The 16,942-nt window shown below is 42.1% G+C and overlaps 1 protein-coding gene and 1 long non-coding RNA gene across 2 annotated transcripts in view; one reads left to right on the top strand and one right to left on the bottom strand.

The window, feature by feature from the left end:
* Positions 1–13,466, top strand: part of LOC144366147 (uncharacterized) — a 106,863-nt gene extending 93,397 nt beyond the window's left edge. Inside the window, exon 3 of the long non-coding RNA XR_013425033.1 lies at positions 13,333–13,466. This is a non-coding gene — a long non-coding RNA (uncharacterized LOC144366147). The remainder of the gene's footprint in view (positions 1–13,332) is intronic.
* The window catches only part of Col23a1 (collagen type XXIII alpha 1 chain), a 361,425-nt gene that overhangs the window by 169,391 nt on the left and 175,092 nt on the right, over positions 1–16,942 (bottom strand). The gene's annotated exons all lie outside the window — the stretch shown is intronic.

The following is a 16,942-nucleotide window of genomic DNA, read 5'->3' as shown; positions in this document are numbered from 1 at the left end:
CACAGAACGATGCCTGTTTCATGCCTGGTGAATTGACCATGAGTTCTCAACTTGGAGCCACTCTGAGCTGGAGGGAACTTACTATGCTTCAAGGTGGATCTATTCCCCCTACCTAGGAGTGCTGAAGAGAGCCTTTCTCTGTCTTGCTCCCCAAGGATCTTCAACAGACACATCTGTGTTAATAGCACTGTTTTTTTTTTTTTTATTTTTCCTGCTTGAAGAAATTAGTTCATTTCAAAACACACAATGTTTTGGCCTAAGCTTGGAGTCTGGGGCTACTCAAAGGACCATGTGGCTTGAGGGTTCCTATCACTGGACAAACAGCAAATGAACTAGTGTTTCTTTCCCCAAGTCCAGATGCCTGCTTCCTGTGGCCATCCTGACATGGAGAGGGATTGCTGTCTTATTAACCCCTCCAGCTACAAAAAGGGAAACTGAGACCCAGAGACACAAAGTGACTCCCAAGGTTATAAGCGGGTCAGAGCAGGGTCAGAATGACAAGGCTGAGGGGAATTAGTTAGCTGAAGTCATGTTAAGTGACTCTCTCAATGTCCATGTTCTGTGACATGTTCCTGTCACTGGCCAGCACTCTGGGCTCTGGCCCAAGACTATTTGGCATGAACTTCAAAGGAGCACGACAGCTGAGCATCTGGGGCTTCCCTGGTGTTCACTGAGCCAACGTCAAAGATTCGGCACCAAGGGGGCCACCTGTCGCACAGGCAGAGGCCTTCTGGGATGCAGCCTGTCCTGTAGCTCACAGGCTGCTGGGCTGCCCTGTTTTGCACTAGGTCGTGCATGTCATCCCCAGGAAGGGGTGAGCAGAGCCTCTGCAAATCATAGCCAGGCTGGCAGGGCTACCCACAGGCCTGGAGTGTGGCAGACTCAAGTTCAAGCCCCAGCTTGGCCATTTCTAAGCCATGAACCAGGAATGTCTCTGTGGCTCAGTTTTCTCATCTGTAAAATGGGACTAATGTATGGACCCTTCAGAACTGTTTGTAGGAATTAAATAGGATGTCACACTAAATGGAATAAAGGAGGGCTCAATAAATGTCACTCCCTTCCTCCCCTCTCTGCCTATGCACACAGAGCACTCACCCCTTTTGCCTGTTAGTGTGGTTGCAGGGCATTGGCCTTGCTGATGAAGCAGGTCGGGGCTGCAGCTATGCTGGGACTCTGATGGCACGGGAGAAGTGGGTGTCCCCCCCCCACCATCTTTGTTTCCTTGACTATGAAGGGGGTTTAACTATCTGCCCAATCTAATTGTAGGATGATCAATATGGTAGGCAGAATAATGATCCCCAAAGGTTTCCATGTCCTGAAGCCTGGAACCTGTGACGATGTTACCTTCTATGGCATCCTGAGTTCCATGGCATCATCCAAAATTCCCATCCACCCGGAAACTCAGAATGTGACTTAACTTGGAAATAGGGCCTTTGTCGGTATAATTAGTTAAGATGAGATCATAGTGCATCAGGGTGGGCACTAAATGCAAGAGGACTGGTGCCCTTATTTAAAAAAAGGAGAGGACGCAAGACGCACACAGAGGGAAGAGGGCAGAACTGGAAGTAATGCACCTGCAAACCAAGGCACACCAAGGACTGCTGAACAAGGTGAGGAAGGAGTCTCCTCTAGAGGCTTTGGAGGGAGCCTGTGTGCCCAGGCCAACACACTGATTCTGGACTTTTGATTTACAGAACTGAGAGATTTCTGTTGTTTAAGCCACCCCAGTTTGTAGTATTGGCTGGTTGCCACATAATAAATTTTAGTCAATGACAGACCACATATATGACGGTTGTCCCATAAGATTATATCACCTACTGGGGAGGCTGAGGCAGGAGGATTCAAGTTTGAGGCCAGTATGGGCAACTTAGTGAGACTCAAAACAAAAAAAAATAAAAAGGGTTGGGGATGTGACTCAGTGGTGGAATGCCCCCGGGTTCAATTTCCAGAACTGCTAAAAGAAAAAGATATCGCTCTGTTGACAACATAGCCTTCCCAGTTTGTCAATACACCCTATGATGTTCTTGAGATGATGACATCATCTAATGACACATTTCTGGAACGAAATCCTGGCAGTAAGTTGTGCCTGGCCATACTGTTGTAGCCACAGGAAACTAACACTTATCGCAAAAGGAATTTTGCTGAAGTGATTAAATTAAGGACCCTGAGATGGGGAGATGACCCTGCTCATCCAGGTGGGCCCAGTGTAATGGATCCTTTTTAGGTAGTGTAGTGGGTCATTTTGAACAAGGACAATATGTCAGAGGAGGCGAGGTGAAGACCACGGGGAGTCTGAAGTCACCTGGCTGCAAGCCAAGGAATGCGGCAGCCTCTACCAGCTGGGAAAGGCCAGAAGGAACCAGCCCTGAAGCCTCTTTGACACTAGTCCCCCACTCCTTCCCTTGTAAGACCCCTTTTGGACTTCTGACCTCCAGAACAATAAGGAAATGACTCTGTTGTTTCAAGTCACCAAGTGTGTGGTAAATTGTTATAGTAGCCACTGGAAATGAACATTAAATGAAGTCGTGTGACCATGTTGGTGTACACGGAGTCCTCAGGCTCTGGGGCCACACCAGGTCAGGCAGCAACCATGACCAGGGGCAGGTTAGGAAGTGCTGATTCCTGAGTCCCACCCCAGACCTGCCGAAGGAGACTCCCCAGGAGTGAAGTTCAGGAACGTGGACTTGGAGCATCTCCTGGTGCCCAGCTACCTGCCACTGATGATCATTACTCTGGCTGCTGGGAGCTTACGGGGGGAAGTTTTAGGCTCAAAGTTATATAGCTCTTGAGACTAAAACGTTCCCTGGACTGAAAATGTGAGTATTTTTTCTTCTTGGGTCTTTCTTTCCCTTTTTCTCTTTCTCCCGCCCCCAACCCATCCCTTCCTCTTTGCTAGAGATCAAACCCAGAACTTCAAACATTCTAGGCAAGCATTCTACACTAAAATACACTCCCAGCCTTCTGTCTTCAGTTTAATTGAATAAATGCTTTTTATTTGGTCCTGCAGATAAAATCAGGAACTGAGGACGGAGGCAGATGTGGTCAAGTGTGCTGTAGTGGGTCAGAGACAAGCATGAAGTGGCTGAGATCAAGTCTCCAGCGGGTCTTAGGACGGAGGACCTGGCCCCACCAGGTGGGCAGGGAGGATTTCACAGAGGAAGAGACCCTGGAACAATTAAATAGTTTGTGTCTCTGCCTATCTATTCTAAAACACACTAAAATAGAAATTTGGAGCATCACATTAGTTGCCAGGGAAACTGTTCTAATATATGGAGGGAAAGGAAACATCTTATTCGTTAACAGAAAATTGTACTGATTGGTATACGCAGTCAAAGGCAATTGAAAGCATTCTTTCCAAATTGATAGTATCACATAAATTTGATTAAATATGAGCCAACATGATGTGCTGAACTCCTTGTAGGCTTGTGCTTTGCTCACATTTGTTCCAATGTGTCTTGATGGACGCCATATGCACACTGGCATCACTATGGTTAGGCTGATCAGGTTGGGAACCACAGAGAGGCTGACTGTTATTAGATACAGCCTATGAATGGTGGGACGAGGCAGAGCTACGTGTTGCAAAATAGGCAGTAAAATCTGAAGTGTCCACAATCCTAGGCTGCAGGGTTTCTTGAAGTAAACATCTGTCCACAGGGAGAGGTGAACTGCAAACATTCTTAAAAATAGAACCACTAAAGAAAAAAAATTCACATTTGACCTGCAGGGGTTGATCACAACAGATTTTTAATAAATTTTAGTATAGCTCTACGAGGACAGATCCCACAGTTGAAGAATTTGACCTGCAGGGAAAAATGGTTCAATTGATCTGAGACCCCTGGGTGGGGTCTGGAAGGAGGAGATGGTTATCAGGAAGTTCATGAAGAAGGACATTTCAGGAGGAGGGCAAGGACTGGACAAAGCCACTGGCCAGAGCCAGCATGGTCCAAGTAGGTAAACACAAGTAAGAGATAGGGCTGTGTTTGGAGCTTGGACTTCAGCCCAGGGGCTGTCACTGAAGGGGTTTGGAAGGTTTGAAGTTGCACAGGGATTTAAGGATTTAAGGCTGCAATAAATCAGACTTATGTAGCAGGAGCAAAAACATAATCTTAAGTGCAGTGACAATTCAGTACCTGTGAGAAGCCAAAGTTATCACAACACAGAAACAGTGACAGCTAAACAGCCCTTGGTAAAATCAGATACATCCACCTCTGACGCTAGGGTCTGTCCACGCTCATCAGGCCACTGTTCTTGTTGGGCAATGTTGGGACGATCATTATAAATGACAAATGTAAACAATAGGAGGCAAATTGATGTGGGTAGTATAAGTGTCTCCCAAAAGTCCAAGTGTTAAAGACTTTGTCTTCAGGGTGGTGCTACTGGGAGGTGGTAGAACCCTCAAGAAGTGAGGAGGACCTTAGGTCCCTGGAGGCATTATCATGGAGGGGACTGTGGGACTCTAGTCTCTTCTTCTTCCTGTTTCTTCTGCTTTGCTTTCTGATTAGGAGGTGAGCCACTTCGTTCTACCGCTCACTCCTTACCGTGATGGGCCACCCTAGGGTCACAGGACCCACTGATCATGGTTTGGAACTGCCAGAACCATAAGCCAAAATAAACCTTTTCTCTTTGTAAGTCAATTATCTTGGGTATTGCATTACAGCCACGCAGAGCTGATGAACACGGAAGTGAAAATGCAGATCTTGTAAAAAGATGCAGAACTTCGTGGAGTCAGGGAAAGTGAGGTTGGAGAACTGCTTGGATCAGACAAGGCAGCAACAGAAGGTTCTAGATTTGGCAGAGTGAGCTTAGTTAACAACTAAAGAAGAGTCCAGCCAGGAATAAGGACACAATGCCAGCTTCAAAAGAGAAAGTGAGAAAGATCAAAAAGCCTGATAAGAAGATTGATGAAACTCATGGATATTTTTGCAATGACTCTCTTTTGTTAACATGTTGTGACATTCAAATGTGAACTACCATATTGTGGTTTCATGTAGGCTGTTGGTAAGATACCATCAAAATATTTAAAAAAATACTTTGTTTCATTCTAAAAATTTTCCCAGGATGCAATTATAACATAAACATCGTTAAATATGAATGAACTTAATTTTTATAATTTTGTGTTTTATATATCAAGATTTAGTTCCTATGAAACTTTTGTTCACTATTTCCTATGAAATTAAAAAATGCTCTCAGGGACCTATTGTTCCCATTTATTTATTTAAGTATCAGGGATTGAACCCAGGGGAGCATAATCACTGAACCTTTTTTAATACTTTATTTAGTATAAAAAGTATTTATATAATTTATATTTATTTATACTAAAATATAAATTAGGATCTTGTTGAGTTGCTAAGGGCCCACCTAAGTTGCTGAGGCTAGCTTGGAACTTGTGACTCTCCTGAGCTGCTGGGATTATAGGTGTGTGCCACCACGACTGGCTATTGTTCTTATTTAAAAGGGATCACCTAAACATGTCCTTTGCAAATCTCTCTCTTTAGATCACGCACTCCTAAGGACAGGTGTTAATGCTTCTGTCTTTGGATCCCTGACATCCAGACAACCTAGTAGGAGTGGACTCTCTGCCAGTCTATTACACAGACAATGAAGAGCCACTGTATTTGTGTCACTCACTGGGATGCCTGCTCATTCATGATCTGATGGAGTGTCCCTGCCAAGAAATAGGGGGCTCCTTGGCTTGGGGATTTCAGTACTGCAGCTGGGACAGAAAGTGGCCTTGTCTTGTGTCATGCACAGGGATGATGGCATCTAAATAAAACCTTGTCATATTGCTTTTCACAAGAAAAATAAAGAGAGTAAAATGACTGACATAGAGCGTGGTGTTTCTAAGCAGAAGGTCAGCGTTGCTAGACTCTGGTGTCTGTTGCCTTATCTCTCACATCAGGAGGAGCTGCAGCTGTGAGAGATGGGCACAGAGGAGGAAGGTTCAGATGTCCAAGGGATAGCCAGGACTTCAGAAGGGAGAGGGAGAGAAAGAGACAGAGGATCCTGATAAAGCTAATTAGCCACGTGATCAGCCATGTCTGAAGCTAACCCAGCCCAAGAATTTCAAGTATATGGGTTAATGTTTTCCCTATTTTATTTTTTTATTTAAAGCCAATCTTTTTGTTGTTGTTGTTGTGATGGAACCATTTCTTTTGCTTATTCACTGGGAATATGGGAGGAAACAGCTGACAGCAGGTTGAATACTGGGGCCTGGGGGGATGAGACCCTCCATGGGGGTCTCCCCCAGCCCCTGCTCTGGGGGAGGCAAAGGAAATTCACTAAAAGCCCCCCAAGTGTGAGCTGCTTTCTTTGTTTTAAAACATCCCCCCCACCCCCGCCTCAAGGCATAGGGGCAGGGCAACAAAGCAAACAGGCAAAACAAAACCAAAACCAAAACTAAGGACGTTAAAAAAAAAACCCCAAAAACAGAGCATCAAAGGGACACAGACCCAAGGAGGCAGGGGTGAGGGACTGCTGTGCAAACATATTTAATATTTAACTAAAAATTCACTTGACAAGATATTAAAGCATCCAGAGCCACCAGATTTCAGAGATAGTCTCCAAGGGAAAACTTACTGACATGATTTTTATCTCAATTATAACTATGGCCACACGGTTCTCATTTCCTCCAGCTCATCTGTCTCGGGATCCACACCATGTCTATCCCTAGGGTTCTGGGGACTCGGTTCCTGGCGCTGTGCCTGGCACACAGGTGGAATTAATAAATATTTGTTGGCTAAATGAATGAACCAGCTAATACAGTCAGAGCCCAGCTGGAGCATCTCTATCTTTTTACAAAATCATTTTTAAATTTGCACGGAGTAAAATTTATTCTTTTTGGTATATGGTTCTTTGCATTTGGATAAAAGAACAGTCATGTGATCGTTATGACAATCAAGATACAGAAGAGTCCCATCACCCCTCCTCTGCCCAAATTCCCTCACTCTACTTTATCCTAAGTCCCTGACAATCTGTTCTCTGTTTTTATAGTTTAAAACAAATTGTGATAACATACACACAACATAAAATTTACCATTTAACCCTTTTTAAGGATACAATTCAATGACATTAAAGACATTCACAAGGTTGTGCCACCAGCACTGCTATTCATTTCCAGAACTTTTACATCATCCAACAGAAACCCTGTACCCATTAAACTATAATGCCCCTCCCCCAAGACCCCGACAACCTCTGTTCTCCTTTCTGTCTCCATGAATTGACCTCTTCTAGATACTGCACATATGAATTACCCAACATCTGTTCTTTTGTGTCTGGTTTGTTTCACTTAGCATAATATTTTCAAGGTTCATCCATGCTGTAGCGTGTGCCAGCATTTCCTTCCTTTTAAAGGCTGTATAATATATATGCAAATATATGCATATGCTGCATTTTGCTTTCCCATTCAGCAGTTGATGGACATGTGGATGGTTTTCTATCTTTGGTTATTGTGAATAATGCTTCTCTGAACATCGGGCATACAAGTATCTGTTAGGGTGCCTGCTTTTAACTACCTCTCCCATAATTTTACCTTTTATGAATGTTGTCTAATGGAAGCCTAAGTGTGTAGTGTGATTTGTTTTTTGAGTCTGCATATAGGTTTTTGTGTGAATATAAGCTTTAGGTTCTCTTTGGTAAATACTTAAATGCGGGAGTGTGGAGTCATATGAGAAGTGGATGTTCAACTTTAGAAGATACCAGCCAAACTGTTTCCCAAAGTGGCTGGGCCATTTCACATTCCCACCAGCCGTGCACAAGAGTTCTAGTTGCTCTATGATCTCTTCAACCTGTGGTATCCTCAGCTGCTTCTGTTTTTTTTTTTTAAAACTTACAAAGTATCCGTTAGTTGCCAGATCTAAATAATAGGATAATGATAGTGGTAAGAAGGGAGTGAATGAATGAATCTTCAGTGTCCCTCAAAGGCCCTTGTGTTAAAGGCTTGGTCACCCGCCTGTGGCACTGTTGGGAGGTGGTTGAACCTTTAAGAGGCGGGGACAAGTTGTTGGGGGCATGTCCTTGGAGGGGATCTTGAGACCCAGCCTCTTCCTTTCTTTCTCTGCTTTCTGATCACAGTGAAGCAAGCTGCTTCTCTGCCACATGCTCCCTGCCAGGATGCTCTACCTCATTACAGGTCCCAAAGCAATGCGGCCATGTGAGCATGGAAGGAAACTTCTGAAAATTCTGAAACAAAATAAATGTTTCCTCCTTACAAGTTGTTGATTTCTCAGATATTTTTCTCACAGTGATGGAAAGGTGACTAACACAACTATCATTAACTGAAATTGTTTACAAGTGAGATACTTCTCAAACATATCAGACATGGAACTTACAGCTCTTTATGTTTTATCCCACTGAATCCTTACATCATCCACAACTTCATGGGAGAAGACTTACACACACAGGAGAAATAACCTGCTCAAGGTTGTGCAGCTGATAACGGCTGAGCCAGACTTGAACCCGGATATTCTGATCCACCGTGCCTTTCACCTCCCTTGCATCTGAATGGGTGCAAATGCAGTCAGCCCTCTGTATCCTTGGCCTCCACCAACCTCAGATTGAAAAATATTTGAAAAAACTCTTGCATTTGTACCGAACATGTACAGATTTTCCCTTCTTCATCTCCCTAAAGAGTGTAGTATAATAATTACTTATATAACAATTGTATTGCACCAGATATTATAAGTACTATAGAGAAGATTGAAATTACACAGGAGGGTGTGCAGGTTACATGCAAATACTACAAAATTTCATATAAGGAACACGTGCATCTGTATATTTGGTGTCTGTGGTAGCACCTGGAACCAATCTCCTAAGGATGTTGAAGGATGACTATAAAAGCTAAGTCCCTTTCCCCCTTGGAGAGTTTCAAATGCATTAGCCAATTGTTGCAACACCCACTTGAAGGTAGCATTGTTATTCCCATTTTATAGGTGATGCTTACTTAGACAATGAGAAGTGGAGGCCCTGGGGCTTGGGTCCACTGGCCTGCTGAGTCCCAGAGCTCCACCAGACACCAGGAAGTCATAGTGTAAAACGGCTACTTCCAGGCAAAAGACCTGAACATTAGTTCTGTTCACCAGAATCAAAGGCCAAGACCCTCAGGTGTCTGAAAACCTAGAGCCCCGAGGGGTCCTGCAACTTCCTGGCTGGGAAGCCTCACAGATGCAGTCATCGTTTGAAGCTGCGCCCCTCTGCTCTGACTGTGCCCAACATCTGCAACGCTTTCCAAGAAAGACAATGTGAAGCCAAGGGAAGGAAAACACAAATGCTTCTGTGAAAAACAACCACGGATCTGAAGGCGCCTGCAAGCCTTTTGGGGCAACCCAGGAAGGGGCAGACGTGGGGGGCCACCAGCAAGGCCGGGAAACCACAGGCTCTGCCTACTTCTCACAGTAAGAGCCTCAAAAGAAAAAAGGTTCTTTTTTTCTGTTTTTTTTTTTTTTTTTTCCTAAATGGAAGTTCAAAGGGTTTATTCTTGCCTTTGGTGGAGTTTCTGGGAACAGAAAGGCAAAGGAGGATCAGTTTGGGGTGTCCTGCACCCCATGTCTCCCTGTGGCTCTCTGCTCAGCCTGCCTCTATTCATGGAGTGAACTATCTGAACCAGAGAGGCTGCAGCCACCCCTGGAGAATCTGCTGTGTGGCAGGCAGATGTGTGACCCCATACTGGTATAAGGAGAGGATGCTATGCTGGGTGGTGGAAACTCAGCAATGCACTTGGCCATGATAATCGCCACCATTGTTCATTCATTCATTTAACAATGAAGGTCCACACTCCAGCAAGGGACACTGATGTGGACACAGGGTGGCCAGCAGGTAGAGGTTTGTGGTGACACCAGAAGGGTGGAATGGACTCTCCTGGGCTGGATGTGCTTCATGGAAGGAAAGATACTTGAATTGTGTCATTGGTGGAGAAGTTTGCTAGGAGGAAAGGGGCATTCCAGGCAAGGAGCAACATATTGAATGGCCCCAAGGTGTGAAATAACATGAAACATTAGGGGAAGTACAGTAATTCCTTATGGAGGATGAATGGGGTGAGGGAGGAGCATGAGATGAACACCCCAAGTCCCTCCATTGGTTCCTGGGACTCTGATCCCCACTGCATACAGCAGGCACACAATAAATCCATGCTGCTAGCCAGAGACCAGTGGTCCTGCAAGGGGCACAAAGATAGCTAATAACCAGAACCCTCATTTTGTCTGTCCCCTTAGGGAGGGATCAGATATTCACAGGACATCACAGATGAGGAGGAGACACGGAGGGTTGCACTGAGACATGGACTCTTACTTTCCAGCATCCTCGGTGGGACACCAGCTATGACTCTGTCCCTTTCATGAAAACACTCCAGGATCTCAATATGGGAATAAAGTTACTATGCTGCTAAACTCGATTTTGCATTAACTTATAAAAGAAAAAAAATCATCATAACCCTGGTTCTTTTTCTATTACTGCTAATAAGTAATCAATGGGATCCCCACTCCAGGTGCCTATGTCGAGATGGCCTCTGCCCAAGCCTAGCCAGGTGGCCCTCTGAGCATCCCTAAGAGCCCTACCACAAGCTCTGGCAGCCTGAGGGCTGGATGAGCTGCTATTCCCACCAGCAGTGTCTGAGGCTTCGGTAGCTCTGTAATGTCACTGACACGTGATGGGTCAGCTGCTTCTCTGCCTGCCTGGTGTCTGGTTCTGGGTTTGCTCTGGGCATGGATGATGAATCAGCTGTGCCCTGTTCCACCCTGGTATTTCTGATACTTGGATCTGTGAGTCAATAAATTCTCCCGTTTGCTTACTATGGTGTAAGTTGTTCTGTGTTCCAAGACTTTGGATGAAGACAGCTCTGCTCTTGTGTAGATTGTTCTCTTTATGGTTTGTCCCCCAAAAGACTCCTGTGTCAAAGGCACAGGTGAGGTTTTTAGACAATGATTGGATCACAAGGCTCTGACCTTATCAGTGGATTAATCCATTTGATGAATCAATAGTTTGAATGGAGTTGTGGAGAGGTGGTGAAAACTTCGGGTAGGTGGGATGTGGCTGGAGGAAGTAGGCCTCTGGGGCACAGCTTAGGGTCCCCTCCCCTTGCCCCCTGTTTCCCAGCTGCCACGAGTTGCACAGCTTCCCTCCACCATGCCCCTCTGCTATGATGTTTCTGCCTTGGCATCAGCTGACCATTGACTGAAATCTCTGAAACCAAGAGCCAAAATCAACGTTTCCTCCTCTAAGTTGTTCTTGTCTGGTATTTTGGTCACAGTGATGCAAAGCTGATGCACACATTCTCTAAATATACTCCGATTCATTTTTGAATTTTCTTTTTGTTCCAAGAGCTATTTAGGAGATATTTTGTAAGTCTGCGGATGGGAAGGTTTAGTGTTTAAACACCTTTGTCATTTAAAATACATATATTCTTAATTGACACATAATTGTACATATTTATGGGGTACAGTGTGACATTTAAATATATTTATACAATGCGTAATGATCAGATCAGGGTAACTGGCTTATCTATCACTTCAGACACTTTCTTTCTGTTCAAAGCTTTCAAAATCCTACTATTTTGAAATATTATAGTAATTGTTGTCAACCAAAATTATCCAAGGCTTTTGCTATAAATGTTTCATTTATTACTCTGTGATAAAAGAGGCAGCAGATGTAGGTGAGTCTTTTACTCTTCATTATTCTTTAGTTTGAGGTGAGGTCTTGCTGTGTTGCCTAGGCTGGTCTCATTCTTCTAAGCTTAAGAAATTCTCTTTTCTCAGTCTCCCAAGTAGCTGGAATTACAGGTGTTCACCACCATGCCCACAGTCCCCTGCATTATTATTATTTTTTTAAAGTATTACAAACCAAAATCTTAAAAGTAATCATATCTACTTTTTTGGGGAGGGTGGGTGTCAGGGATTGAGCTCAGGGGTGCTTCATCACTGAGCCACATCCCCAGCACTTAAAAAAATATTTTATTTAGAGACAGAGTTTCACTGAGTTGCTTAGCACCTTGTTTTTGCTGAGGCTGGCTTTGAACTCACAGCTCTCCTGCCTCAGCCTCCCAAGTCACTGAGATTGCAGGCATGTGTCACCAGGTGCAGCCACATCTACTTTGAATACACTAAAAGCACCCCATTAAAGTCAGGAGTGAGATAAGAAGGCACTGTCTCTACTATTAGTGAACAGGGCTCTAAGGCCAAGAGAAAGGATGGAAAAAGGACAAAAAATATAAGTATTTCCATATGGTGTTATTTGGTACTTTAAATCCATGAGAACAAACTAAAAATCATTAATGGTGCTGAGAGAAGCTGGTAAAGAGAGTAGATGAAAACAAGGCCTTCTAACACAAAAATAAATGCCACTTAGAAGGTACAAAGAAAAAGTGTCCCTTAAAATAGCTACAAGAAAAGAATGAAAAAATCCAGGAGTAAACTGAGCAAGGAATGAAAAGATTTATACAAAGGAAACTTAAAATACTTCTAACTCTACTGAAGGATACTTAGAAGGCAAACACACTAGCAGACATTTGTTTTGTTTTTTTGATATTAGGATTGAACCCAGCGGTGCTTAACCACTGAGCCACATCCGCAGCCCTTTTTATATTTTATTTAGAGACAGGATCTCACTGAGTTACTTAAGGCCTCACTAAGTTGCTGAGGCTGGCTTTGAACTTGCAATCCTCCTGCCTCAGCCTCCCAAGCTGCTGGAATTACAGGCATGTGCCAACATGTCTGGCTGCTTTGTTTATAATCCATAAACTTAAGAGCTACTCATGGCCACACCTACATTCATTATTCTAAACATTAAAAAATGTTGAGGTTCACCTAGAGAATACTTGTAACTTTGATAATTCTAAAAGAGAAGTATAATGGGTAAAGACTTAAGACTAGCCCACTTAGAAATTTAAAGCATGTTACAGGGTTACAATAATTAAAGCTGGTGGAAAGATTAAGTAGACATACTTTCACCTACTTCTCTTGTTAAGTTTGGCTAAAACTCCTGGGCACTTTGGCTGTCCCTTGGTATTCGAGATTCCAGGCTCTGCTCTGGTTCCAAAATCTATGTGGTATAATATTTGCATATAACCTATGCATATCATCCTGTCTACTTCATCTATTTAAAAAAGACATTCTTTTATTGCTAGGGATTAACCCCAGGATTTTATATAGGCTAAGCATACACCCCAGCTTATAATCATTACTTAAATGATTATAAGTAATCATTTCTAGATTACTTATAATACCCAATACAGTATAAATACTATGGAAATTATTATTGTATGTATTATTTAGGGATTAATGAAAAATAGTTCATACATGTTCTGTACAAATGCAAATTTTTTTTCTGAATACTTTCAATCCACAGTTGATTGGATCTGTGGGTGCAGAACCTGCAGGTATGGAGGGCCAACTCTCTATATACACATGAAAAAGACTCTGGAAGGTGGAGAGAAGACCTCGACCAGCTAGGGACATGGGGGCTTAAGAAAACACAAAGAGGTGAGTTTGCTTTTCTCCCCTTTCTCTCTTATGTCTAGAACAGGATGCTAGAGGAACCAGCAACTCAAAAGCATCCCATGGTGTCAGTAGAAGTCACATGGAAAGCAGTAATAAGGCAGTCTTGTCCTTCCCAGCCACGTTGGTGGAGAAGAAGGCCCAGTAGGGAGCTGGAATTCCCACTCCTTTCCAGTAGTAACAAGGAGCCCCTCTCCACTTGGGGTCAGTGGAGGCAGAGTTGAAAACCTAGATTCCTACCCTGACCTGGAAGTCATGAGGCAGAGCCCCTCCATATCCATCAGCATGGTATGTGTCTGGAGGCCAGCTGAAGCCCAAGATTCAAATAACATCCGGATTATCATAGGACAATACACAAAATGTGCAAGATTCCATAAAAAAGACCACTCATCATATCACAAACCAGGAAAGTTTCAACTCGAGATCAAGACAATTGATAGACATGGAAACTGATATGACAGATGTTAGGATTATCTGACAAAGATTTAAAAACAGTTACCATAAAAGTGCTTCAAGGAGTGGGCTGGGGATGTAGCTCAGTGATAGAGCACTGCCTAATAGGCAGGAGGCCATGGGCTCCATCCCAGCATCATGCACACAAAAGCTTCAGTGAGAAATTAACACACTTGAAACAACTATAAATATGGCAAATCTCGATAAAAAATAGGAGATACAAAGAAGAACAAAATAGAAATCCTGGAACTAAAAAACCTAAGAACTGAAATAAAAATGTCAATGAATGGGCTGAACAGGAGAAAGGAGAGGTCAGAGGAAAGAATCAATGAGCCAGAAGGTAAAATCAACATAAATCATCCAATGTGAACAACAGAGAGAAAATAAACTAGGAAAAAATGAATAAACAAAAAAACTAACCTTGTGTCATCAAGAATCCCAGAAGGAGAGGAGAAATAGAATGAGACTAAGAAAAGATTCAAAGAAATAATGGCCAGAAAATTTCCAAATGTGCCAAAAGGTAGAAATCTACTGATTTAAGATGCTAAGTGGGGGCTGGGGATGTGGCTCAAGCGGTAGCGCGCTCGTCTGGCATGCGTGCGGCCCGGGTTCGATCCTCAGCACCACATACCAACAAAGATGTTGTGTCCGCCGAGAACTAAAAACAAATAAATATTAAAAATTCTCTCTCTCTCTCTCCTCTCTCTCCTCTCTCACTCTCTCTTTAAAAAAAAAAAAAAGATGCTAAGTGAACCCTAAACAGGAAAAAACAAAAAAAAAAACAAAACTAAATACATGACATTCACAACAAGAAATACAGTAAAACTTCTGAAAACGGAAGGCAAAAAAAAAAAAAAAGAAACTTTTTCTAGAGAGAAATGACCCCCTACCTATTGGAGAAAAACAATTAAAATATAGGGGATTTCTTATCAGACACTAAACAGGCCAAAAGAAGTGGTAAACTTTTTTTTTTTTTTTAAGTTCAAAGAAATCTACAATTCTATGTAATGGAAGGCTAAAAAAATTTGTTTGTGGCAGATGAATTCTCTAAACTAAAAGGAAATAATAAAAGCAGCAATATTAGAATGTCAGAGAGGAAGAAAGAACACAGTAAGCAAAAATATGATTGAATTTAATAGGTTTTCCTTCTCCTGAGTTTTAAGAATTATGTTTGGGGATGTTTTTCAATGTATGTAGAAAATTATATTATAAATTCTGGGGTACAGAGACATTTAAGGGGAGTTGAGATTTCTGTACTTCATTTGATCCGGTATAGTCACTCTGGAAAACAGTTTACTTATTTCTAAAGGAGCAACTAAATATACACTTTACCATATGACCAACAATTGCACTCCTGGGCATTTATCTCAGAGAAATGAAATTTTATATCCACATAAAATCCTGTAGAGAAATTTTATTTATAATAGCCCCCAAATGGAAACAGATAAATGTTCAACAATAGGTAAATGACTAAACCAACTGTGCTACATCCATATCACAAAATACTACTCAGCAATAAAAATGGATGAACTATTGATACATGCAAAAACTTGGATGGCTCTCAAGGGCATCATGCTGAAAGAGTAAGGCCAAGCTCAAAATGTCACACACTGCATGATTCCAGTCATGGAACATTCTGAAAATGACACATTTATAGACCTGGAAAATGGATTAGTGGTTGTCAGAGGTTAGGAATGGTGAGAGGTCAGGAGTGGTTGAGGACACTGTGATGACATAAGAAAAGTTTTGTGCATTGATAGTTGTGGTGCTTACTTCAACCTATACATGTGATAAAATGGCACAGAAATGTACGCACTGTACCAACACACATATCCTGGTTTGGATATTGTATTATAGTTACATAATATAAATCCATTGTTAGGCACTGGGTAATACATGGGGCTTCTCTGTACTCCTTTTGAAACTGTAAATATATAGTTATTTCAAAAGTAAAAGTAAAATGTAAAAACCCAGTTTGGTGCCAGGCATGGCAGCGCATGCCAGGCATGGCAGCGCATGCCTATAATCCTAGCAACTTGGGGGACCAAGACTGGAGGAGCTCAATCATTTGAGACAAGACCCAGGACCTTAATGAGAACCTGTCTCAAAATAAAAAAAGAAAAGGCTGGGGATGTAGCAGTGGCAAAGTGCCTCTGGGTTCAATCCCCAGTACTGCAAACACTGGGGGTGGGGGTGGGGGGATATTAAAATAGATAAATAAAATCGATTTAGCAGTGGAGAAGAAAGTGATAAGACAATGCAGAGGTATACAAAAGTCAGAAATGTATCCAAATACAGATGAGAAATCAGAATGTGAAAAAGACAGCATTTTGATCAATACTTAAAAGATAGATTATTTAGCAAAGGTTTTTTGGACAACTGCCTAACTACAGGGAAAATCATACAGTTGGAAGACTTTCTTACTCATTATATCAAAATACAGTCCAAATTTATCAATGATGTAAGTGTAAAAATAAAATTAATAAAATGGCTACAATAAAACCTTAATTTATTTACGTTAGATCAGAGAGAACTTTCTAACAGGATAAACAGTCTGAAATTCATGAAGGAAGACTGATAGTGTGACCTCATTTATGTGAATTTGTGGATAAACTTCCTGCCTCCTTCCTCAAGGATAGACAATATTCTGTTACTTTCTTGGGGAGAAAAAAACTAGAGGCAAAGAAAGGGAAAGAAAACCTAGTTTTCATTTTATATTTTTCTGTAGTGCTTAATTTTCTTACCATCATTAAATTCAAACAAATCTACACTTCTTTAATTCTCAAGGTCAAGAACAAAAAACAGTTGGTCCTTTCTACCCATAATTTCTTCATCCATGAATTCAACCAACTACAAATTAAAAACATTTGAAAAAAATTTTAGAAAGTTCCAAAAAGCTAAAATTTGCCATGCCATGTACTATGCTGAACCCATGTGAATGAAGTGACGTGTAGGAATTGTATTAGAGATTATAAATAGCCTAGAGATAATTTAAAATGTATGGAAGA

Source organism: Ictidomys tridecemlineatus, chromosome 1, assembly GCF_052094955.1.
Source record: "Ictidomys tridecemlineatus isolate mIctTri1 chromosome 1, mIctTri1.hap1, whole genome shotgun sequence".
Classification (NCBI taxonomy): domain Eukaryota; kingdom Metazoa; phylum Chordata; class Mammalia; order Rodentia; family Sciuridae; genus Ictidomys; species Ictidomys tridecemlineatus.
Note: the sequence above shows the minus strand (reverse complement) of the source record. Positions and strands in the feature narration are given on the sequence as shown.